Genomic DNA, 27222 nt, shown 5'->3' on the forward strand with positions numbered 1-27222 from the left:
GAAAAATTCACCTTGGCAGGGCCAGATGGGAAGTCTTTAGTTTAAAATATTTCCCACTGCAAAATGTATTTCAGCAAGAAAGAGGAAAAATATAATAGAGTTTTTAAAGTACAATTCATAGAGAAATACTTCAATATGGTCCCTATTAATTAGAGCATTTATTATAAGTAAACATCCCGTAGTCTTATTTCATTTACCTAATACATCTTTTGAATTTCATAAAGCATGTTTAACATTTGTTAGAAAATTGACATGTGTTTAGGAGACCTCTATCTGTATTGTTAGAATGTTTATGAACTCTTATGTATGTATTGGTTATGTGTGTACACAAAGGGAAGTGTGTTAAATACACAGTTTTTTGCTTTGTGTATAATTTTGTTTAAAAATATCTTGTAAATTTTAAATCAAATTGATGCATAAATGTAATTCCTATTAATAAGCAGCATGCCACAAGTTGTGATTAGCAAATAGGGAGCTATATACATTTCCATCTCAAGCAACACAGTTAAAAAATATTTTAAAAACTCTTTAACTAAATTTCCACTTACAACATTGTCTCTAGACTTTCAGATTTCTATCATAGATCTTTGAAATGACAGCTCAAGTGACATCTATTTATAATGCAGGCATATTCTCTGTATGAAAACATAGATTGCAAACCGTTAAAGGGAAATTAAAATGCAAATACAAAAAAGGGTTATTTACTTAGTTCTGTGCCAGCTAACACATGGGATATGGACACCTAGGATTAGAAAGATCCAATTATTTTTAAAATATAAAACTTAAAGAACTTATTCATGCACCACTTGGGTCTTGGAATATGATCAAAATAGTTTTGGAATAGTTAATCAGTATTTTTCCATCAGAGTCAAATTTTTCACAACATTAAAAAGAGAGAGCAAGAAGCAGGAGTGAATATTATTTACTGACAGACACTTCAGCTTAACAAATGCTGAAATGTTCAAATACAAGGATTGGAATAAGAAAAACGTTAAACTATCAATTTTTATCTTAGAAAACTGACATTTTTTGAAAGTTCATTAACATCTGTGAAGAAAAAAAAAATGTTGTTAGCCTCAACAAATTCAGTCTTACTTTCCTAGTACTATGCGTCAAAATATCATTCAGGGAAAAAAAATTGTAAATACTCTCATATTTTCATGCATATTTTGCTTGTTTATAAAAAGGGGATATAGATTTGGAAGAAATAAGGCAGTGGGATATTCCAAAGGATACAGGAAATTTTCAGAAGCTCACTACTATATGATGATAAATGCCAATCTAAAGAAAAAGAAATAATGAACAATCAGGAAAATTATTTCACATACTAAAGCTACTCATATATTCTTATATGTCAAAGTGATGCTGTCTACCGTTAGTTAAAAAGAAAAATATTGCATATAAATAAATTTGATCTTGATGTCACCATGAATTAGGCAGGACAGGTATTAATGCCATTGCTTTAAAATTGAGAGGATAAATGCTATATCTATGCCAGAGAGTCAGGACCTGAACCCACCTTCAGAAACATGCTTAGCTCCTTTTCCTATAACGTATTAAAGAATGTTCCCCCACACATGAAAGGAGAAATAACAGGTTTTTATATTGCTGTTTTTCTATTTGCAGTGATGGCTTTTGTTCCATATATAAGCCATATTAGAAACAGTAATTTACAGTAAATTATCAGAAAGCCAAATTCCCTCTATTCTACTTAGAATAAGCCACATTATTTGGTGGCAATAATAGTAAATTTAAAGAATATACCAAAAATTACTTATGGCTATAATCTGTGTAATGCAGGTAAGAAAGCAATTACTATATCATTTCATTCTGCATACTGCTGCCTTCCATTTCACAGAGGAGCAACAGAAGCTTCAAACTTGTTCAGGATTATTCCAAGGTTACATAGTTAGAATGGGGATAAACCATGAGGAGTCTTTCTTCCATTAAATCAATCTACTCATCTATAAAATTCACAACATTTTTCACCATTATCACGTTATCCCACATTACCATTACCATACTACTGTCTAAGATGGAGTTCAAAACGTTTAAGATATTGTTCTAATAGAGATCCTATACTTTGATTTAGGTACTCTTCACTCTTGAGAGGATTGTATTTTAACTATTCAAGAATAATCAAGCAGTTGTTCGCTTGTCACATTCTTGAGTACCCACTCATACTTAGAGTGCACATTTGCTTCCCCTGGCAAGTGCCTGAAACCAAGTAGATGTTCAACGAAGGTTACTTTTCCTTCTTTGCTTTTCTCAGTTATATTCTTGGGAATTTTTTTCTCCATTATGAAAATCTCAATAAGCAAGACTTAGAAATTTAAAAATCATGAGTTACCAAAGAATATATCAAGTTGAAGTCAAGTTATACCAAAGCATAAAATCCATGATGACAGTGCTATTTTATTTTCTAGTTGGCAAAAAACTGATTCCATTAGAAGGAGGCTTTTGATATTTGTGGATTGTCAATGAAATTGTCTATCCTGATCAACACGCCTTTTCAAAAAAAAGTACAAAACTCATAATTCAAAGTAACATATCATGAATATGGCACTAATGAAGACAACGAAGAAATAATTCTAAATGGCTTAGATAACAAAATGGGAACTTTTTTATTTTGCTACAGAGATTAAAAATACCCCCTTTTCACCTACTTATCTGTCCCTGATTCTGAATACAACTGCAATACTTTCAGGTGGAGAAAAGATTGGAAAGGGGAAGAAATCTGATGTAGAAAACAATCAAACAATAGAGGTACAAGGATATCCATTAAAAAGAGAAAATATAAAATACTTGCAGATTTAAATCTACAAAAGGGCCCTGAAAAACAAGATCGATCCTTAAAGTTGGAATAACAAAAATGGAAAGTGATGGAATATCTCCTATGCATTCAGCATTTGTGGTAGGATCCAGGCATCTGGATTTGTTTCTCAGCACCTCCCTGGGAAGGCTGGAAAGAAAACATGGAGAAATAGAACTCCAGCATGGCGGAAAATGAAAGCATTCAAGGAAGAGTTGTGAGGATGGCCCACGTCATCTCCATCTCCTCTCCTCTTCTTTGTTTCTACTGCCTGTTCTTTCTACTTCCTCCAATGAATTGCTACAGAAAGGGAAGAGGAAAGGGGTGAGGGTGGGGCAGGTAAAGATGGAGTGTGAAACCATGTGTGAAACCACAGGAGCACTTAGAATAACTGGCTTCTGTAGTCCTAGACAGACTTTATGCACTGTAACTTATATATCATATTTACATAAATACACGTATATACATATAAGAACACATATATGTATTACACACATGCATATACCTTTTAGAGAAAATACTTCACTCAAATATTACTATTAACACTTAAGGATACATGTACACTTGGGTGTGAAACAAATGTTACCAAAGCAGTTATACATATGACACATTAGAATTTCTCAGGTTGTGTGTGTATTTTCAAGAGTCCTAGGCAAAAATTCAAATAAGCTTTAACTTTTACAGCCTGGGAACCAATATAGAGTCAGAAAGTTAGCTCTAAAATGCCTGAGGGGGCAAACAGTTGTTTAATGAAGACAAATTGAATAAAATTAAAATGCAGCCTAATAAAATAACTTCTAAATGTAATGTTAGCTCAGTCATGTGGCTCCAATAATATTTTTGCTCAAAGGTACATAAATGTAATCTTAGCAAAATAAAAATATAAAATGAAAGAGAACAGCAGAGAATCCCTAGCCATCACAATATAGAAATAAGGAGATGGTAGAAATATATAAATAAGATTATAAAAATAAGATTTTTATTATGCTATCTCCTCCACCCCACAATAAGAGTTTCTCATGGAAACTCATGATGCTTAAGATCTAGAAGGGGTCTGGGTGTAAGCCTCAGATGGGAAAACTGTAACTCTCATTTGCAAAGAGAGCTTCAATATAGAATTTTTTTAATGGTTCGTTAGCTTCAAGACTTATTAAAATTCTAGAGACCAAGTCCCTACAATTGTTATTTGATTTTAATTAGTTGAGATATGCACAAACTAGACCCCAGTAGTCTTTAAATGTCACTGAGTTTCCCAGAAGGCCAAGAGTCTCTCACCATCTTCCAGTTCAGTCTAAACTGGCTGCTGGCAAACCAAGAAAAAGCACAGAAAAATCAAAGAATTCAAGAAACCCTGGTCAGTCACATTAATCAACATTTAGACCTGCTAAGTATCTCTTTAACTCGTATTACCTAATTACTTTTAAAGAAAGACATGCTAATAGCTCCATAAATAGTCATTACAATATGGGACGTGTAGTCTGGGGGCTAAGCCCAGCCTCTCTGCCATAGTCAATTGATGAGACAATCTGCAGAGAAAAGCCCATGTCTTTCTTTAACTCTCAGCATGCACATTAGCCTGGGTCTTTCAACCCACCCTGAAAAGACTTCATGAGACCAGGGCTGACATGTCTTACCTGTTCTACACATCCATTACACACCCATGCCATAACCCAGTGGTGCTGATGCTATAGTCTTGTTTGATGATGCAGTCCTGGGATAGTGTCCAGGCCCTCTCCTAGATCTACCAGGTATAGGTTCTCTTTCTTCTAGCAACTTTTACCCATTAATAACAAAGCTATTTCCTGACCACAGAAGATAGCACATACACAATACACTTCTCTGAGATATATGTGTCAACCCAGCATTGAACAGTTTCCTAGTCTGTTACGCAAACCCCAAGTAGCCATTCACCAATCTGAATGAAATTAGACTTTATGTGTTCACCTGGATAGATTTCAAAATTATTTTCAAGCAAATAAACAAATCACCATGGTGTAATTACATATATAAAAATGAATCAATCAAGAAAAATTAAAAACTAGAGAAAGAGAGGGGAATGGGTCTAAAAAAGACACACAAAAAGATTCCAACAAATCTGTATGTTTTTTTTTTTTTTTTTTTTTGAAAGATCAAGGCTGGGCGCAGTGGCTCACACATGTAATCCCAGCACTTTGGGAAGTCAAGGCGGGTGGATCACCTGAGGTCAGGAATTCACAACAAGCCTAGCCAACATGGTGAAACCCCATCTCTACTAAAAATTCAAAAAATCAGCCAGGCATGGTGGCACGAGCCTGTAATCCCAGCTACTCAGGAGGCTGAGGCAGGAGGATTGCTTGAACCCGGGAGGCAGAGACTGCAGTGAGCCGAGATCGTGCCATTGCACTCCAGCCTGGGCAACAAGAGTGAAACTCCATCTCAAAAAGAAAAAACAAAACAAAACTTCTGGGGAAAGTGGAGTTACTTTTCCCCATTCCTCCTGCTAAGTACAACTGAAAACCTTTGGCCTTACGTATGAGGCAATATAAGGCAAACATAAGACGACTCTCAATGAGAGAGAAAAAAAGGCAGACTAGCTAGGGACTTCAGGATCCAAAAATAGACAAGGTGGTAAGATCTCTGTGTTTTCTATTTACCTGATATATTCCAGACGTGGTGCTGAAGATGCAGGCAACTTAGAAATGCCAAATAATGCAGACCAAAAAAATAAAAAATAAAGGCCCAGAAAAATCATGCTCTCCATAGCCAAAGGGCCAGAAAGGGGGCAGCCTGGCATAAAAGAAAACATTATTTCATTAACCACTGTACTGTATCTGAACACCATAGAAGAAACCCTAAATTTGTTCCCACTTGTGCCAGCAAAGGCCAAGTGGAGAGTCTAGGGTATAATGAGGTATACCAATTCACTCCATCCACCACCCCAAACCCATCCCCAACAGTGTGATAGTATCAGGGAAGGCTTAGTAGAGAGCCAGGACTTTCATCCATGCTGAGCCACCAGGAGGCTCCTCACCTCAGAGTTTCAGGGGAGACCAAGTGGGGATTCTGGAGTTCACCTCCATCTGATAATAATTAGGCACCCACCCTCTCTGTTGGAGTGGCGTAAAAAGAGGCCTAGTAAAAGATCAAGATTTCACCACTAGTCAGCACTAACAAAGCTAACCTCTGTAGTATCAGCAGAACCACATGGTGAGTAATAAGAGACAATCCTATCCTGCTCAGCCCAGAGGTAACAGTGGAGGCCTAGTGGGCAGTCAAGACCCTCACCTGAGCCTGGAGTCAAAGGGGGCCAAGAGGGAAAACTGGACTTCCCATTCCTAAATGGCTGTAATGAGGTCACACCTTCCACCTTTACCTTGCCAGAATACTGTCAGTGGAAGGAAGCTAAAACAGTCAATTGAAATAAGAGCCAGAGTTTTATTATACAATGTCCTTGTTTCAAACAAAAGTCTTATCATATAAGGACCTTGTTTCAAATGAAAGCCACTTCTCATTCCAAGAACCAAGAAGATCTTATTTTGAATGAAAAAGACAACCAGTAGATGCCAAAACCAATTTGACAGAGGCATAAAAATTATTGGACAAAGGTTTTAAGCAACCATTGTAAAAATGCTTTAACAAGCAATTACTCATATAAATGAAACAAATGGGGAAAAAGAAAGTCTTATATAAACAAAAAGAAGTTATAAAGAATTAGATGGAAATTATGGAACTGAAAAATACAACATAATTTTTTTAAAAAAATGAATAGATTCTGCTTAACAGCGGAATGGAGTGGGAAGAGAAAATAATTAGTGATCTTAAAGACAGAACAATGAAAATTATTCAATCTGAACAACAGAGAGAAAACAGACTTTTTAAAAAAGGAACAAAAGGAATAAGGCCCCTGGCACCTATGGGATTATAACAAAAGATTTAACATTTATGTCATATGGAGTACAAAAGAGGGCAAGAAGATAGGTGGAGAAGTACTTGAAGGAATAATGGCTGTAAACCTCCAAAATTTGACAGAAGTCATAAATCTACAGATTGAGCAACCCTCCAACAAAATAATCCCCCCAAAAATCCATACCAAGACACATCTTAGTCAAACTTCTCAAAACTGAAGACAAAGAAAATAATCTTGAAAGCAGCAAGAGAAAAATGACACTTTAATTTTAGGTGAAAAGCTATTTAAATGGCAGTAGATTTCTAATTAGACATCACAAAGGCCAGAGGAAGTGAATATTTTCTAAATGCTGAAAGAAAAGAATTGTAAACTAAAATTTTATTATCTGAAAGAAAATCAGTCAGGAATGAAGGTAAATTAAATCATACTCAGATGAAGAAAAAAAAAAAACACCCTAATAGAAGTTCTCTAAACAGGAAGAAAATGATAAAATCTTGGAACATTAGAAAGGAAATAAGAACATTCAAAAGAGTAAAAATATAATACATTTTATTTCTCCATTTAAGTTTTGTACAATAGATTTAATGGTTAAACATATAACTGTCTATTGTGACTTTAAATTATATAGGTAAAATATTTAAAGCACTTACATTGTAAATGGGATAAGGTAAAGAAGGGTTAAAGAAGGTAATGTTTCTAAACTTCAGTGGAAATGGTGAAATGTCTACCCAAGTAGACTGTGATAAGTTATGTACATTTAGTGTAATACCTAGAGCAAAGAAATAAACTGAAACAGTATAGATAAATCAAAATGGTATTCTAACAAATGTTCAAGCAAATCACAGGACGGCAGAAAAATAAAACCAAAGAAAAGAAAAACAGACAAAACAAACAGAAAACAAAAAATAGAATGACAGATCTCAGTTCCAACATATTGACAGCTATATTAAATGTAAACAATCTGAATATATCGACTAAAAGAGTGAATTTAAAAATATGACCCAACTGTGTACTGTATATAAAATGTATACTTAAAGTAAAATGATATAGGTAGGTTGAAAGTAAAATAATAGAAAAATATATATCATGCAAACATTAATCAAAAAAAAAAAAAACAGCAGTTGGCTGGGGTGGTTCACACCTATAATCCTAGCACTTTGGACTTTGGGAGGCCAAAACAGGAGGATCACTTGAGGCCAGGAGTTCATGACCAGCCTGGGCAAATAGCGAGATCCTGTCTCTACAAAAATATAGGAAAAAAAATTAGCTAGGCATGGTGGTACCTACCCATAGCCCTAGCTACTTAGGAGATTGAGGTGAGAGAATCACTTGAGCCCAGGAGTTTAAAGTAACAGTAAGTTATGGTCATGCTCTAAAAAATAATTAAAATAAGTAAAACAGTAGTGGCTTCTCCATAACAAAGAATTATATGACGCATAGTATTTATAGTGACAAGACTAAAAAACCTAGCACAACTAATAAAATTTAAGTATGGGCTATATTGTACCAGTGTTGACTATCCTAAATTTGATAATTTCCTGTGACTTTCTAAAAGAATGTAGTTATTTCCAGAAAATACATATTAAAGTACTTAAGATGAAAGGAATGTGTCTCAACTTATCCACAAATGATTCAGAAAAAAAATACATATATATGTAGAATGAATGAATAAATGATAATGCAATGAAGCAAAACGAAAACAAGTGAAAAATCTGAGTAAGGGTATACATACTTTTTAAATTATTCTTGTAATTTGAAATTACGTCAAAATAAAAATTTAAATGAGAAAAATAGATAAGTGGCTATATAAACATCAGAATAAAATAAGATTCAAAGGAAAAAATATTATCAGACACAGAGTGGGGCATTACATAATGATAAAGGGTCAATTCACCATGAAAACAAAGTTATTCCAATATATATGCTCCAAAAAACAGAGCTGTAATAAATTTGAAGCAAAAACAGATAAAAGTCAAATGAGAAACAAAAAAATTCACAATTTTACTTGGAGACTTTAACATCCGTTTCTGAATAATTGATAACAGCAGTTTAGGTAGAATATCAGCAAGGACATAGACCTTAACACCACCAAACAATAGGATCTAATCAATAGCCATAGAACAGTCCACCCAAAGTAGCAGAATACACATTGTTTTCCCAGTAATTAGGTACTATAATAGCCTATATTCTGGGCCATAAAATAAATCTAAATGTAGTTAAAGCAATTAAATTCATATGGAATATAGTCTCTGATCACAGGAGAATCAAACTAAAAATCAACAACAACACAAAAACAGAAAATACCTCTAAGAACTTGGTTGTTAAACAACAATGCTTCTAAATAACCCATACGTAAAACGGAAAGGCTAACTGAAAAATCAAAAAAATACACTGAGCTGAATAAAAATAAAAATACAACATAGCAAAATGAGTGAGATACAATCAAAGAAATGCTGACAGTGAAATCTACAGCACTAAATGTTTATTTGAAAGCAAAGAAAAAGTCTCAAATCGCTAATCTAAGCACCCATCTTAAGAACCTAGAAAAAGAAGAGAAAAACCCAAAGCAAGTAGAGTGAAGAAAACAAAGATAAAAGCAGAAAACAAAGAAATTGAAAAAATAACAGCAATAGAGAAAGACAGTGAAATGAAGGCCTGGATCTTTAAAAGGATTAATAAAATTAACAAACATCTAGCAAGACAAAGAGAAGAGAGAACCTAAAAATTGCCAATATCCAGGAATGAAACAGTTTCGCAGATATCAAAAGGGAAATAAGAGAGCATATTAGACAAGTCTATACACATAAATTTGACAATTTAGAGGAAATGTACCAATTTCTCAAAAAGCACAAACTACTACACCTCCCCCAATGTGAACAAAATAATTTGATAGCCTGGCAACTATTAGGAAAATTAAATTCATAATTTAACAACTCTCCAGAAAGAAATCTACAGTTAAAAATGATGTCACTGGAAAAGTCTACCAAACATCTAAAGAATTAACACTAATTCTACATAATCTGTTCCAGAAAACAGAAGAAGAGGGAACATTTCCAAATTTATTAGCAAGCAAGTATTATCCTAATATCAAAATTAGGCAAACACAGAAGAAAGGGAAAAAAGAAGAGAGATAAGAGAGGGAGAAAAAACAGAGACAGAGAAGGAACAGGGAGGGAAGGAAGGGAGGAAGAGAGGGAAGGAAAAAGGAAGGGAAGGAGGGAGGGAGGGAGGGTGAGACTATGGAACAATAGTGTTCGTAAATGTAAATATAAAATTTTTAGCAGAATATTACCAAATGGAATTCAGTAATACACTCTTAAAAACCATACATTATGACCAAGTGCACTTTATTCTAAGGATTCCAGGCTGGTTCAGTGTTCAAAAATCAATTAATGTAGTCCACCATACTAACAGGGTAACAAAAATCTCATGATTATATGAATCCATGCAGAAAAAAAAAAATAAAACAACCACAATTCATATTTTTTTAAAAACTCTCAGAAAATAGGAGTAAAAGGGAAATTCTTCAACAAGAATCATCTACAACAAATCTAAATTAATATCATATTTAATGTTGAAAAACTGAATTATTTCTCCCTACGGTTGGGAATAACTCAAGGATACCCATTCTCATTATTCTTATTCAACATATTGCCAGAAGTTGTAGCCAGTACAATAAGACAGGAAAAAAAAAAAAAGGTAAACAGATTGAAGAAGGAAAAATAAAATTATCCCTATTTGTAGATGACATAATTGTCTAAATATAAAATATCAAGGTATCTATGAAAATACCCCCAGAACTAATAAATGAGTTAAAGTCACAGAATATAAAATAAATGTACAAAAACCAACTACATTTGTGTATAGCAGCAATCAACCTGTGGACAGCAAACTAAAAATACAGTGCCATTTACAATTACTCAAAATATTAAACACAGTGACAAATTGAATAAAATATATGCACATTTATATGCTGAAAGCTACAAAATTTTGATGAAAGAAATCTATGACAAAGATCTAGAGTGTGTTCATGTATCAGAAAACTCAACATAATAAGATACCAATTGTCCTCAAATTGATATACAGGTTTAACACAATTACTATCAAAATCCCAGCAAATTTTTTTGTGGATACATACAAGATTATTCCAAAATGTATATGGAAAATCAAACGAACCTTAATAGATAAAATAATTTCAAAAAACAGGAATGAAGTGGGAAGAATCAAACTATCTGCCTTTGAGAATTATGTTATAACTACTGCATTCAAGTGGAGGTTCAAACACATAGATCTATGTGGAACAGATTAGAGAATATAAAATTAGAGCCACACAAATATACCCAACTACTTCTTGACAAAGGTGCACAAGTAATTTAATGGAATAGTCTTTTCAACAGGAGGGGCTAGAGCAATTGGATATTCATAGGTGGCACAAAAAAAAGTCTCTAGCTGAGACTTCAAACTGAAACTTTTAGAAAAAAAAAAACAAAAAAAGAGAAAGAAAATCTAAAATCATCTAGGGGTAGGCAAATATTTCTTAGACTTGACACCAACAACATGACCCATAAAATAAAAATATTGATAAATTGAACTTTACCAAAGTTTCAAATATGTTTGTCTGTGAAAAGTCATGTAAAAAGGATAAAAATGGAAGCTATAGACTGGCCTAAAAGATTTACACGTCATATATCCAATAAAAGGCTAGTTTCCAAAACATATAAAAAAACTCAAACTCAACAGTTAAAAAAATCAAATTATAAAATGAGCAAAAGATATAAACAGACTTTTCATGGAGGAAGATATACAGAATTTACTTTCATTAGTTATTAGTGAAATGCAAATAAAAAAATACAATGAAATATCACTATATACCTATCAGAATGCTTAAATTAAAAAAATGACAACGCCAAATGCTGGCAAGGATGCAAACAAAACAGACCATTAAAAAAATACTCATGGAAATTAAACATTTGGCAGTATCTTTAAAAACAATTTTTTTGTTGTTTTAGGAAACAAGAAAACAACAACAACAACAAAAACTACTGTACAACCCAATTGCACTCCTGGGTAACTACTCTGTGGAAATGAAAATTTAAGTTCAAACAAAAAAGCTGTACACAAACGTTTGTAGTTGCTTTATCCCTAATAGCCAAAAATTGAAAATAACTCAAATGTTTGAATGATTAAACAAACTCTATTACGTCCATTCCATGGAGTACCGCTCTGCAAAAAACAACAAACTATAGAAACAAACAACACCTTTGATGAATAGCCAGAGAATTATGCTGAGGTTTTTAAAAAGCCAATCCTAAAGGGTTGCATATTATACAATTCCATTTATATAATATACATGATATTAAAAATTACAGAGACAGATTAGTGGTTGCCAGAGGTTTAGAATGAAGGGATGGGTGGGTCTAAAGTAGGAGTGGCTATAAAAGGACAACTTGAGGGACACTGTGGCGTAATAGAAATGTTCTGTATCAAGGCAGAAAAGGCCTTTGACAAATTACAACAGCAGCTTCATGCTAAAGACTAACAATAAACTCGGTATTGATAGAATGTCTCTCAAAATAATAAGAGGTACAGCCAATATCACACTGAATGGGCAAAAACTGGAAGCATTCCCTTTGGAAACCGGAACAAAACAAGGATGCCTTCTCTCACCACTTCTATTCAACATAGTGTTGGAAGTTCTGGCCAGAGCAATCAGGCAAGAGAAAGAAATAAAGGGTATTCAATTAGGAAAAGAGGAGGTCGAATTGTCTCTGTTTGCAGATGACATGATTATATATTTAGAAAACCCCATCATCTCAGGCCAAAATCTTCTTAGCTGATAAGCAACTTCAGCAAAGTCTCAGGATATAAAATCAATGTGCAAAAATCACAAGCATTCCTATACACCAATAACAGACGAACAGAGAGCCAAATCATGAGTGAACTCCCATTCACAATTACTACAAAGAGAACAAAATACCTAGGAACCCAACTTACAAGGGATATGAAGGACCTCTTCAAAGAGAACCACAAACCACTGTTCAAGGAAATAAGAGAGGACACAAATGAATGGAAAAACATTACATGGTCATGGATATGAAGAATCAATAGCATGAAAATGGCCATACTGCCCAAAGTAATTTATATATTCAATAGTATTCCCATAAAGCTATCATTGACTTTCTTCACAGAATTGGAAAAAAACTACTTTAAATTTCATATGGAACCAAAAAAGAGCCCACATAGCCAAGACAATCGTAAGCAAAAAGAACAAAGCTGGAGGCATCACGCTACCTGACTTCAAACTATACTACAAGGCTGCAATAACCAAAACAGCATGGTACTGGTACCAAAACAGATATATAGACCAATGGAACAGAGCAGAGTCCTCAGAAATAACGCCACACATCTATAACCATCTGATTTTTTACAAACCTGACAAAAGCAATGGGGAAAGGATTTCCTATTTAATAAATGGTGTTGGGAAAACTGGCTAGCCATATGCTGAAAGCTGAAACTGGATCCCTTCCTTACACCTTATAAAAAAATTGACTCAAGATGGAGTGAAGACTTAAGTGTAAGATCTAAAACCATAAAAACCCTATAAGAAAACCGAGACAATATCACTCAGGACAAAGGCATGGGCAAAGACTTCATGACTAAAACACCAAAAGCAATGGCAACAAAAGCCAAAACTGACAAATGGGATCTAATTAAAGAGCTTCCACACAGCAAAATAAACTACCATCAGAGTGAACAGGCAACCTACAGAATGAGAGAAATTTTTTGCAATCTACCCATCTGACAGAGGGCTAAAATCTAAAATCTACAAAGAATTTAAACAAATTTGTAAGAAAAAAACAACCCCATCAAAAAGTGGACAAAGGATATGTCTCAAAAGAAGACATTTATGCAGCCAACAAACATGAAAAAAAGCTCATCATTACTGGTCACTAGAGAAATGCAAATCAAAACCACAATGAGATACCATCTCACACCAGTTAGAATGGCAGCGATCATTAAAAAGTGAGGAAACAACAGATGCTGGAGAGAATGCGGAAAAATAGGAACACTTTTACATTGTTGGTGGGAGTGTAAATTAGTTCAACCATTGTGAAAGACAGTGTGGCGATTCCTCAATGATCTAGAACTAGAAATACCATTTGACCCAGCAAGCCCATTACTGGGTATACACCCAAAGGATTATAAATCATTCTACTATAAAGACACATGCACACGTATATTTATTGTGGCACTGTTCACAATAGCAAAGCCTTGGAACCAACCCAAATGCACATCAACGACAGACTGGATAATGAAAATGTGGCACATATACACCATAGAATACTATGCAGCCATAGAAAAGGATGAGTTCATGTCTTTGCAGGGACATGGATGAAGCTGGGAATCATCATTCGCAGCCAACTAACACAAGAACAGAAAACAAAACGTCGCATGTTCTCATGCATAAGTGCGAGTTGCACAAGGAGAACACATGGACATGGGGAGGGGGAATGACACACTGGGGCATGTCGGGAGTGAGGGACTTGGGGAGGGATAGCATTAAGAGAAATACCTAATGTAGATGACAAGTTGATGGGTGCACCAAAACACCATGGCAAGTGTATACCTCTGTAACAAACTTGCACGTTCTGCACATGTACCCCAAAACTTAAAGTATAATTTTTTTTTAAAAAAAGAAATGTTCTGTATCTTGGCTATATCAATGTTAATATCCTGGTTATGATATTGTACTGTAGTTTTGCAAGCTGTTACCATTGAGGAAAACTTGGCAAAGGATATGTGGAATATCTCTGTGTTATTCTGTACAACTGAATGTGAATCTACAATTATCTCAAAATTCTTATGAAAAATATATGAAGTAAATTATAAGATAATTTGACATTTTATTTTTTATGTTAGATTTGTCATTTCCCAGTGATGTTCATGCTGGAATTCATAGAGATATATATATAGTTTTCACTTGTAGAACACTCTTTTACTTTAATTAAGTGATATAATACACTCTCAAAAGGTTTTAGAACCATAAAATCCTATTAAACATGGGAGTCTCTCCCAAGGATTTTATATTTTAGATATTTCATTGTATATTCACAGTAGTCAAATGACATTTCTCTTCATGTCCATTGTGAAGTGAGGAAAACTGGAGTTAGAAAAATTGTGTCATCAAGGTAGTTAGTATAATTAGTTAATAAGTCAAATGGGATCAGAATCCCACTTTTACAGAATCTCTATCCAGAGTTGCCAACACCAGAGTAGGATATTTTGCTGGTAGGAGCATAAAATGGTACCGCTCCTACGAAAACCAATTTGGCACCCCGTCTCTACTAAAAATACAAAAAATTTAGCCGGGCATGGTGGCGGGCGCCTGTAGTCCCAGCTACACGGGAAGCTGAGGCAGGAGAATCGCGTGAACCTGGGAGGCGGCCCTTGCGTGAGCTGAGATCGCGCCACTGCACTCCAGCCTGGGCGACAGAGGGAGACTCCGTCTCAAAAAAAAAAAAAAAGAGAAAAAAAAAAACAACTAAACATGCAATTACCATAGGACTGGGAGGGTAAATGTTAGAGAGTAGACAAAGAGGATAGTAAGAGCCATTCTAATTCTAGCGCGTATGTGAAAAAGACAGAGAAGAAAACTAGAGCAAGAGACCAATCATGACCATCTTCAAGGGAGTTGGGTATCAGGGATGTGAAAACATCCACATGGATCAGGGGAAAATATAAGACCATGAGGGACAGCACCCTGCTTCCTTGCACAAGGCATAGAAAAGACAACAAACTTTTCTGAGACGGCAGGCACTGAACAGGAGGCTACAGTCAACCTGACAGCAGAGGCCAGTTTAGATATACGAAACAGGTGCCTAGTGGCTAAGCCTTGCAGAACCTTACAACTCCAGAATCATGCAGAGGTCGTTGCCTTGAGAAGAGCATGGAGGCTCTAGGAGAGTCAGAGTTCTGGAGCAAGTCAAAGACCTGGATAGATCACAAGTTAGCTCCCTTGCAACCAGAGACTAGGATAGTGACTGTGTGCTTCAGCAACAAGTGTTGGAGTGATGTCCAAGAGAAACAAGAGACATCAGCCCCCACAATGAACACCATTTCCAGAAGTCCAGAGATGAGACAAGACAAACTATTCCAAACTGGCAGTGCTTTAACTGAGACCAAGGAATATAAGAAGATGCATGTGGATGCATGACCATGGATCCATGGTATGTTAACTTTCCCCTGTGCTAGACAGTACTCTGGGGAGGAGTAAGAGAAAGGAAGTTTCCTTTAGAAAGAAACAAAACAAAACAAAAAAACCTCAACATATGTGAACTTTGAATTGCCTCAGAAGTTACCCAAATAAAATTAAGTATTTATCTGAAAGACTTCATCTTAAGTCAAAGAAGATCTAATTATATTTATTTGTAAAAGTTATCTCTTCATTCTCCATAAGGTATATGAAGTTTCTGGTGCAAAATGACAAATGAAATAAACCAATATTATTTTCAAAACATTTTATGAGATACTTTGCCAAACCTGGAATAATCTACAAATATGTGTGATACCGGGTTCCTGTCCTAAAGAAGCTTGTAATAGGTTTCAAGTGACAATACCTATATTTTACTAAAGATTTGGCCAAATAAAGCAACATACAAACAAACAAACGTGGAATGCTTTGCTTAATGCCCTTTAACAATGGCCACTGCTACATGCAAAAGTACCAGGCTATAAGTGAGAAGGGAGGTTTAAAGCTCAACCTCTTTGTGCTTGTCAGGATAAACCACCCTGGTGAAGAGGAAAACTTAATGTAATAAAAATAATTTTCCACTGTCACTTAGTTTACAGGTAATCACTCCTTAAAAGAAATCACTTACTGGTCCTTGAAGCTCTAGAATTTCTCCATGTGTTTGTATTTCGGATATATACTAAAGTCTCAGAGAAAGTAGAAGAAAGCCACCAACAGTGATACATCTTCCTAGGCCCAGGTATTCTCCTGAGTACACACCTAGGTTGTTCTCAGGCAAATGACTTTGACAGCAATAATTCTTTATTAATAATAATAATATTAATAAAATTAATGATATGGGGAAATTGCAATCATTTTCCCCATAAAGTAACAGAGTTTAGCAGAATCTGTTTAACAGTAAGAATTTGATGCAAATATATAGAGATAGAGGGTATCACAAGATGTAAACACAATTTTTTAACTAAACATATTGTGTCCAACAGATAACTCTGACCCATCCTCCATTTTCAGCTACTCCTCATCCACTAATAACTCCAAAATTTATATGCACTTCGCAAAACTCCCTTCTGAGATCTAAACAAATCTCTTTATTTGATATTGCTACTCAGATGTGTCTCAAGCAACTCGTCGAATATTTGAAAATTAAATTGTTTTATTCTTTTTCCCAAAATTTCCTTCTCCAGTTTACTCTGTCTCTCACCATCAACCACCCAGGTGTTCACAATGCAGGAATCATTTGACACTCCCCCTTTTTACATATTTATATCTATTATCGAGTTATACCACTTTCACATTAAAAGTAGGACTTAAATCCACCTGGTTTTCTCTACATTCACCACTAGCATCCTGGTCTAATCCACCATCATTTCTCATCTGAACTCATACCAGCCTCATAGATCTTCTTAATTCCCAAATAGGTCTCCCAATTCATTCTTTATAACTATTAAAATAATCTTTTAAAAACGTTATCAGTACTCTGCTCAAACTTCTAAGTGGATTTTCATTGACCTTAGATGGAATCTAAGGTCCTTAGCCTTGCCTTTAAGAGCTTTCATGATGAGACCCTACCTTCCTTTTCATCTTGTCTCCTCCCTCACCTCCTTGGCTTAGCCAGGCTGACCTTCTTCTCAAGGTCCACCAATGGTCCAGGCACTTTCCCCTCCCAGGGACCCTTTACAAAGGCTGCCCTTCTCCAACTCTTCACCTAAGTTTTTTTTTTTTTTTTTTTTTTTTTAATCATGCTTCATGGTATTTTATTTATATATATACTTTAAGTTCTAGGGTACATGTGCACAATGTGCAGGTTTGTTACATATGTATACATGTGCCATGCTGGTATGCTGCACCCATTAGCTCGTCATTTACACTAGGTATATCTCCTAATGCTATCCCTCTCGCACCCCCCACAATAGGACCTGGTGTGTGATGATCCCCTTCCTGTGTCCAAGTGATCTCATTGTTCAATTCCCACCTATGAGTGAGAACATGTGGTATTTGGTTTTCTGTCCTTGCGATAGTTTGCTGAGAATGATGGTTTCCAGCTGCATCCATGTCCCTACAAAGGACATGAATTCATCCCTTTTTATGGCTGCATAGTATTCCACGGTGTATATGTGCCACATTTTCTTAATCCAGTCTATCATCGATGGACATTTGGGTTGATTCCAAGTCTTTGCTATTGTGAATAGTGCCGCAATAAACATACGTGTGCAATACCAGGTTGCAGTTTAACTCCCCTTTATAAAGCAGGTCTTTCCTGACTCTGCATTCTAAACTCTAATATTTTTCTCTAAAGCAAGTTTTCCTTGATGTATAATTATTTGTGTGATTATTTATTTGTCTCTTCAATTAGTTTTAATTCTATTAGAGTAGGGACAGTGTTTTGTATACGATTTCAGTTCCTCAATGTGGCACAAAGAAATTTCTCAATGAATGTTTAATAAATAAATGAGTTAATTAATAATAAAATAATAAAGTGTTTGCCACCTGAGATGGGTAGGAGCATCAATTTTAAAAGACAAGCAAATTAAAATGCCATACAAATTTCCTATCCTGAAATTTAGGACACCAACACATATCCAGCTTCTTTAAAACCTGGCTGAAACCCAGTCAGCAAATATTAAATGAATGAATAGATGATCAATGGCACATTTACAAGATATCCAAATATATGCAAATATTAGGAGACTATTTTCCATAACCAGCACAAAACTTAGTCAACTTGGTAACCCATATTAACATCTTGGTAGTAAAAAATGGTGTATGGTTCTATTGAATATACATATTGTTTTGGTTACAATTTTTTAAATCTTTGTGAAAAATACATTTCAAATCAACGTTTTGTGGAGCTCTGAATGGGAGTCCCACAGAGTAAAAGGTGACAATCATGCTCAGATACCAGGATGTTTCTCTAGAGGAAAAAACAGTTCTAGTAAAAATTTCCTCTCATAAATTATAAGCAATACTTACAGAAGAGTTAATATATTGGTGAGTATAATAAAATCATAGGACAGCGTTTATATTTCACTCATGAATACTGATATTAAAACCGTGCTAAGATGATAAAATAACTTTTAACACTGAATCAATTAGAATGCAAAAAGTTATTCAATTCAAAAAGAAAACTGAGTTCTTTTTCAGAGGATTGTTTCCATTAGTAAAGAAAGAATCAACATTTTAGTGCACAAAATGATGATAATTTTGCCTTAATCCCACTATTTAGACAATACAAATCTCCTCTGATAAAAGATAATTCCAGCATTTTAAAGATCAAAGCTTCTCTGCTGGTTGATTAGTTTCTAGGTCCTAATTTTACACTCTTAAACCATACGGTCTTTAAATTAAAGGAAAAAAAAAAAAAGAAGATTGCCTGTTCCAACAAAGAAAAATTAGCAGTTGTCCTTACATGAGATCACATTTCCAGTAAGTGATAAATACTAATGAAATTACTTATTAATCATCCCACTCCATGCCCTATGTCTGGACCTCCCTGCTTTACTTAATGTGTCAACAACCTTTACGTTGGACACATCAAGCTGTGCAAATGCCACTGTTTTCATGAAAGACACGCCAAATCCCATAATATGTCAAAAATATCTCCCCTTATATTATTCCATCTTTTAAAATATAAGAATCATAGTTCAGGAGGGATTCTTTCAAAATAGCTCTTCTAAATCCATAATTCTGCAAATGAGAAAACAAACTATTTTCTTTAAGTCACACAATCGTTTTTGTCTTATTCCTAACTTACAGATACAGAAATTGAGACTCAAAGAGCGTAGCAAATTTCTCGGGACCACTCCAGCCAGGATTCTATTGGGTTCCAAAATGCATTCTTTATTTTTCTCCAGTACTAATTGCCTCCTGAAATATTACCTCACGCTTCTTTTCCCAGGTCCAAGGACTCTACTTCTTCTTCACATGGAATGTGCAAACCTTCTTTAACTGATTTAATTTCTTCTTTGCTATACTGTCTTCAAACTGTTTCATAAAATTATTTTAAAAAATTGTAATTAACATCAAGATACACATATTCTACTGAGGCCAGTGGCATCTGTTAACAGCAAAATCCATGTTACTAACCTTGCACAGCATCCAGGACAAAGAGCTTGGCACTTATCAAACACTTTTTGATGTGATTAACGATTCTAAGAACTCCTAGAAGATTTAAGAAAGACTCGGCATTTGGAACTTCCACAAATTCTGACATGTAAGGGGATTCACGGGCTCCAAACCAATTCTGAAACTCCATGATACCAATTCAATTTCTTACAATGTGAATATTCTCAAGTTTCCTCCTTTTTTCTTTATAGTGAAAGTTTTAGGAAGTTTATATGAATTAATAAAAATCTTGGGCTCTATGAAGCCAATCTAGCTTTGAACATGCTTTTATTGATCTTTCAGGTAAATCTACTGTGAATGTTATGAGCCAAGCCCAGATCACCAACTTCAAACAGAATTGGAGGTACCTGTAGAGAGTTACGCTGGCAGACAGGCTTTTACTAAAGCCAACAGAGCAGAGGTGAAGATAAAAAAAAAAAAAAAAAAAAACAGTTGCTTAATTAACATTTTAGATGTGTTGTAGGTTGAATGATTTAAGGCAGCTTATTAAACTCTCCCTGTTGCATCCTGGGGGGTATCATTTTTCTTTCTTTTCTATTTTACAGATGTAATCAATTTGTTTCTAATATCAGAACACATTAGCATAAGGAAGATTTTTAATATGCTGGAGTTCTTTTTATGTTCATTCTTATGAGTCAGTTACCTTGCTTGAAGATACCAAACAATGTTACTACAGCCAATGCAATGAAAAAACATTTTCTAGATTCTTGCTGCTTAGACACAGAAAGCATCCCCAACACAAAAGGAAATATTTCCATTCCCTATTTTGCATATGGATGAAGGGAACAATAACATGATTACCCATTCTTACCATGTCAAAAATTCATACTCTAATATCCATATGAAGGAGCTGTAATCATTCCTGTATTTTTTTATGTATCCAAACAGGTTCAGCTCATATGTGGTGGGACTCTAGAGATATAAACCATTAGCGTCTATGTCACATGGCCTTGCTTCTTGGCCTAGACCTAATTTTGAATCTGCAGTCTCTAAATAAGCCATAAAGTTACCTATAAGTTCCATATAAAGAAAATTTTGCCAATTGTGCTAGCTCAAAATAGACTCATGAAAATCTCAACCCAGGGATATGCATCCTTGTGGTTAAGCACAAGAGTCTTGGGTCCAAGTGCCTATGTTTGGAACTTGGCTTCATGGCAACCCATAGTGTGTGACCTTATGCAATTAACTTTATCTCCCTCAGTTTGAGTTTCCTCAACTGTAAAATGCAAGTAGTAATAGTAACAACTTCATAGTTTTCTTCTTTTTTAAGAAGAACTGTAGCATATCCTCAAGAAAAATACTGAGAATATTTTTACTTTCTCATTCCAATCTATATTTTAATTGCTCTACTAAAAGTAGACAGACTATCAATACAATTTACATTTTTAAAAAGGAAAGTTGCGTATCACCTATGTTCAAATATTATCAGCTCTTGTAAAGTCTTATGTCATCCACCTTCTCCCTTTCCATATAATTGTGGAACACATCACTTTTCTGTAGTTATTTTAGCATATATCTCTAAAAAATAAAAACTCCTCAAAAATAGAAGTCGCTTAACTACAATAACACTATACCACCAAAAAACAGCCGTAATAGATTCGAACATTCAGTAAATGCTCAAATGTCATCATTTTATAAAAATTTTGTTTGTATCAGAATCCAAATAAGGTCCACATATAATAACTAGACAATATGTCTCTTAAGACTTGTTTAATCTAAAGCTTTTTCTCCCTATCGCATTTATGTCTCATTGGTTGACAAAACTAGGTTATGTTTTCTAGATTTTCCCATAGTGTGAATTTTTATGATTGTATCCTATGAAGTTTTGTTTTGTTTAAAATATGTTCCTCTGACTTGTATATTTCCTATAAATTTGTAGTCGGATCTAAAAGGTTTTATTAGATTCAGGGTAGACATTTTTGGCAAGGGTATTTTCCTAGAAGTTGGTACATTCCTTTATTAAGGGGCTGTATATTTGCTTGTGCTTAAAAAAAAAGATTCAAAGTTGACAGATAACACTGTAAGGTTTTATTGTGTAAAATACGTATTGAAGTAAATATGCATTGTGGAATGGTTACATGTAGCTAATTAACAAATTCATTACCTCGCAAGGTTATTATTTTTATGGTTGGTTGTCTCTCTTTCCATGATGTTAGCAACCACTGATATGTAATACCTAGATCCATTAATTCATTAGGGGTTGCAAAATATTGATATTTTAGTTTTGTCATTTTATCTTCATTAAGTATAAGCTAAAATAGATCTATAAAGAGAAATGTCCCTTCATCTGCTATTTACTAACCCAGTAGTACATTTGAATAGAAAAGGCAAAATATATGTTCAGTCCTAATCTTTGTTTATCAATCTTCAAAATATTTCATCCTCCAAGGAGGACCAATTATTTTTTAATGTATCACTAAGAACTAATGAATCTGAACAGTTTATATGTTTAAATATATGAAGTAGTCATCCTTACTGATGCAGAAGTTTTCCATGTTTGGGCACAGGAAACCTTTCACGTTGTCTCATTGGTCTCTTTATACAAACCTAGAAGTCTTTGATAGCTTCCTTGACATAAGCCATAATGATATGTTGAGGCTCATCTTGTGCATTTCTACCCCAACCATATCTCCAAGGAGATCTTGTTCATTTTAGTAGTAAATAGTATAGTTGATAGGATTTTCTGCAATATTTTCTCTCCCTTTCCCTATATGTACCTACATGTATGCATACATATATAAAACTCTACCATTTGAAAGTTACAACATCATGACATTTTACCCTTAAATATTTCAGCACACATCTTCTAAAAATAAGAACCAGAAAAAAATTGCCATCATGACCTAACAAAACAAATAATTGTTCTAAAATAACATATATTTAATTTATATTCAGTTATCTTCAGTTCTCCCAAGATTATCTTTTATAGCTGTTGTATTTTGACTAGGATACAACCTAAATCTGCACATTGCATTTTGCTGTGTCTGTTTAGTCTCTTGTAGTCTAGAACAATTTTGATTCTTATTTTTATCGCACCAACTTTTTCAAGAGCCCAGGTAATTGTCCTGTGAAATGTTCTACCTTTTGAGTTTTTCTGTTGTTTCATCATGATATTCAATTTCCTTCAAATATTGACTCTCCAAAACATTCTCACCTTGAGCTCTTGAGTTTAGCAATATATCTAAAACCTTTCCTGAAGCAATATTGATTTTCTCTTCATTGAAAGAACATTTGAGTTATATGACTATTGTAGCTTACTGACATAGTATTATTTGCTCTCTTTATGAGGTACAGAGTATTCTAAAATCCATATTTCCTATATATATAATGGGTTAAGGAATGTAGTACAAAAAAGAATGTTATATTGAACATTTAGGCAAGAGTTTACACCTTTGAATGTCCAGTCATAAAAGACCTCTTACCTGGCTATGATGAGGTGTCAAAACTCTTGATAGATGTTTAGTAGAAGCAAAGATAAGAGAAGTTACAATGTCATCTTCCAGGCTCCCCTCTATTATCAACTCATCTCTAATATTTTATTTTAAATATGCGATTATTATTTTTGGTTAAATGTAACTTGCTTCCCTTCAGACCAACAGAAAGCTCTTCCTAGTTGGTCTCCTGAGCTTCCTCTCTTCCTTATATTAGGAAAATAAAAGAAAGTACCTCATTTTCATCAATTCTAAGCTACATAATGAGGCCATATATTCGTGTCTTTTAATATCTCTTAAAACGTTTGTTTAAAGCATTGCTGATAAGAATTATTGTAAAGCTTCTTAAACACAGATTCCTAGTAATGACCCCAAGGGAAAGCACCTGAAAAAAACATTTTTAACAAGTCTTCTAGATGCCAATCACAGACAAGCCTAGGAAATACTGCTCTTGTATATAGATAGATCCTAAGCACAAAAATCCTCTCTGGTATGGCACAGCAGTTCAAATCCAGAGTCCTTTTTTTGGGGGGCAGAGTCTCACTCTGTCACCCAGGCTTCAGTGCAATAGTGAGATCTCAGCTCACTGCAACCTCTGCCTCTCTGTTTCAAATGATTCTCCTGCCTCAGCCTTTCAAGTAGCTGGGATTACAGGTGAGTGCCACCATGCCCAGTAAATTTTTTGTGTTTTTAGTAGAGATGGGTTTCATCATGTTGGCCAGGCTGGTCTTGAACCCCTGACTTCAAGTGATTCACCCGCCTTGGCCTTCCAAAGTGCTAGTATTACAGTCGTGAGTGTCCGCAACCAACCAAAATCCAGAATTCTGAAACCACACGACCTGAAGTCAAACTTCAGCTATTAATATTTTCCTAACCAGCACAGAGACCATGTGCGTTAGAGTCTCTGGAACTTTGCTTCCTCATCTTTATAATAATGGAAAGAAAGTACAGCCTGCCTCATAGGTGACAGTTAAGAAGGATACTCATATTAAATGCTTAGTACAACCTCAGTAAATGCTAGTCATTAATTATTATAATTATTATAATTTTTTCCTATGAGATGACTCAATTATTTTTTGTTTTGAATTGACATGTGAAACATTAGTTATGATTCACTCTAAGAGCTGTATCCCTGCTCTAAAAGGGTACACTGTTCGCTCAGGTGACTAGTCACATTTTGTTGTTTTTGTTGTTGTTGTTGTTGTTTTTATAGAAAACGTATAGCACTACATGACTTTATTAGTAAAAAAGAAAATATTCGTAATCAATTATCTCAGTTTCTATTTTAAGAAATCAGAAAAATAGAAGCAAGTTAATTCCAAATAAGTGTAAACAAGGAAATAATAAAAAACAGAAATAATTGAAGTAGAAAACAGAAAAAAATAGAGGAAATCAATGCAGCCAAATGATACATTTAAAAAGAGAGAGAGAGAGAGAGAGAGAGATCAGACTATTGATATAACTGTGGCCAGCCTAATCAGGAAAATATGAAAGAACACAAATTAACAATATCATAAATGAGAGTGCTGGCATCACTACAGTTTCTACAGATGTTAAAAGGATAATAAGAAAATATTTTATAATCTTACAAATTAATTTGGCAACTTAGATGACATGGATAGATTCCATAAAAGACACAAATTACCTAAGCACATTCAAGAAAAAGTAAATAATATAAATTGCCTTATATCATTTAAAAACAATTGGATGTGTAGTTAAATACATCTTTTCTCTCCTTCCTCTCATTCTTCTCTTGAGGAATACCCCAGTCTCAGGTGGCTTCAATGATAAATTCTACCAAACATTTGAAGATAAAATAATACCAATTCTATGTAAGCTCTTCTAGAAAACTGAAGAAATCCTTACCAACTAATTCCATGAGGCCACTATTGCTCCGACACTCAAACCAGACAAAAACCTTACAAGAAGATAACACTTCAGGTTGGTATTTCTCATCTACACAAATAAAAAGTGTTTATTTTTTTATTTTTTTATTTTATTTTTTATGATACTTTAAGTTCTAGGGTACATGTGGATAATGTGCAGGTTTGTTACATATGTATACTTGTGCCATGTTGGCGTGCTGCACCCATCAACTCGTCAGCACCCATCAACTCGTCATTTACATCAGGTATAACTCCCAATGCAATCCCTCCCCCCTACCCCCTCCCCATGATAGGCCCCGGTGTATGATGTTCCCCTTCCCGAGTGATCTCATTGTTCAGTTCCCACCTATAAGTGAGAACATGTGGTGTTTGGTTTTCTGTTCTTGCGATAGTTTGCTAAGAATGATGGTTTCCAGCTGCATCCATGTCCCTACAAAGGACACAAACTCATCCTTTTTTATGGCTGCATAGTATTCCATGGTGTATATGTGCCACATTTTCTTAATCCAGTCTGTCATTTGGGTTGATTCCAAGTCTTTGCTATTGTGAATAGTGCTGCAATAAACATACATGTGCATGTGTCTTTATAGCAGCATGATTTATAATCCTTTGGGTATATACCCAGTAATAGGATGGCTGGGTCATATGGTACTTCTAGTTCTAGATCCTTGAGGAATCGCCATACTCTTTTCCATAATGGTTGAACTAGTTTACAATCCCACCAACAGTGTAAAAGTGTTCCTATTTCTCCACATCCTCTCCAGCACCTGTTGTTTCCTGACTTTTTAATGATCGCCATTCTAACTGGTGCGAGATGGTATCTCATTGTGGTTTTGATTTGCATTTCTCTGATGGCCAGTGATGATGAGCATTTTTTCATGTTCTCTGTTGGCTATATGAATGTCTTCTTTTGAGAACTGTCTGTTCGTATCCTTTGCCCACTTTTCGGTGGGGTTGTTTGTTTTTTTCTTGTAAATTTGTTTGAGTTCTTTGTAGGTTCTGGATATTAGCCCTTTGTCAGATGAGTAGATTGCAAAAATTTTCTCCCATTCTGTAGGTTGCCTGTTTACTCTGATGGTAGTTTCTTTTGCTGTGCAGAAGCTCTTTAGTTTAATTAGATCCCATTTGTCAATTTTGGCTTTTGTTGCCGTTGCTTTTGGTGTTTTAGACATGAAGTCCTTGCCCATGCCTATGTCCTGAATGGTATTACCTAGGTTTTCTTCTAGGGTTTTTATGGTATTAGGTCTATAGTCACATTTTGATCGTGTTTTGCTCATTTAAAAATTTATCGGCCTGGCCGGGCGCGGTGGCTCAAGCCTGTAATCCCAGCACTTTGGGAGGCCGAGACGGGCAGATCACGAGGACAGGAGATCGAGACCATCCTAGCTAACACAGTGAAACCCCGTCTCTACTAAAAAGTATAAAAAACTAGCCAGGCGAGGTGGCGGGTGCCTGTAGTCCCAGCTACTCGGGAGGCTGAGGCAGGAGAATGGCATGAACCCGGGAGGCGGAGCTTGCAGTGAGCTGAGATCCGGCCACTACACTCCAGCCTGGGTGACACGTCTCAAAAAAAAAAAAAATCACTTGGCAGGCATAATTATCTCTAAATATATGAAGAATAGGATCTGCTGTGGAAACACGGAGGACCTACATGAAGCTACTGAGAAAAAAAACGAATGTCCCACAGACCACTTCTCTTGAGGTGAAGAAACTCCAAAGATAACACGGTCCAAAAGTACATGGTCAATAGAATACTGTTATATAGAACATGGAAATACCAAAAGGTGATTTTATTCTTGGAGTGGGAAAGAAAAACTATGCTATAGGGGAAACAG

General features: G+C 35.0%; 2 long non-coding RNA genes across 4 annotated transcripts in view; one reads left to right on the plus strand and one right to left on the minus strand.

Moving 5' to 3' along the window:
• Window positions 1-24108, minus strand: part of LOC110743078 — a 33590-nt gene extending 9482 nt beyond the window's left edge. For 2 of the 3 annotated variants that reach the window (XR_004184298.1, XR_004184297.1), the window contains exon 1: window positions 23225-24108. This is a non-coding gene — a long non-coding RNA (uncharacterized LOC110743078). Of the gene's footprint in view, window positions 1-548; window positions 1262-23224 lie in introns of those variants that run through there. The other variant, XR_002521580.2, reaches the window with a different exon arrangement.
• A 797-nt stretch (window positions 24109-24905) lies between these two features.
• Window positions 24906-27222, plus strand: part of LOC116275291 — a 31256-nt gene continuing 28939 nt past the window's right edge. Inside the window, exon 1 of the long non-coding RNA XR_004184299.1 lies at window positions 24906-25442. This is a non-coding gene — a long non-coding RNA (uncharacterized LOC116275291). The remainder of the gene's footprint in view (window positions 25443-27222) is intronic.

This window comes from Papio anubis, chromosome 6, assembly GCF_008728515.1.
Source record: "Papio anubis isolate 15944 chromosome 6, Panubis1.0, whole genome shotgun sequence".
NCBI lineage: Eukaryota > Metazoa > Chordata > Mammalia > Primates > Cercopithecidae > Papio > Papio anubis.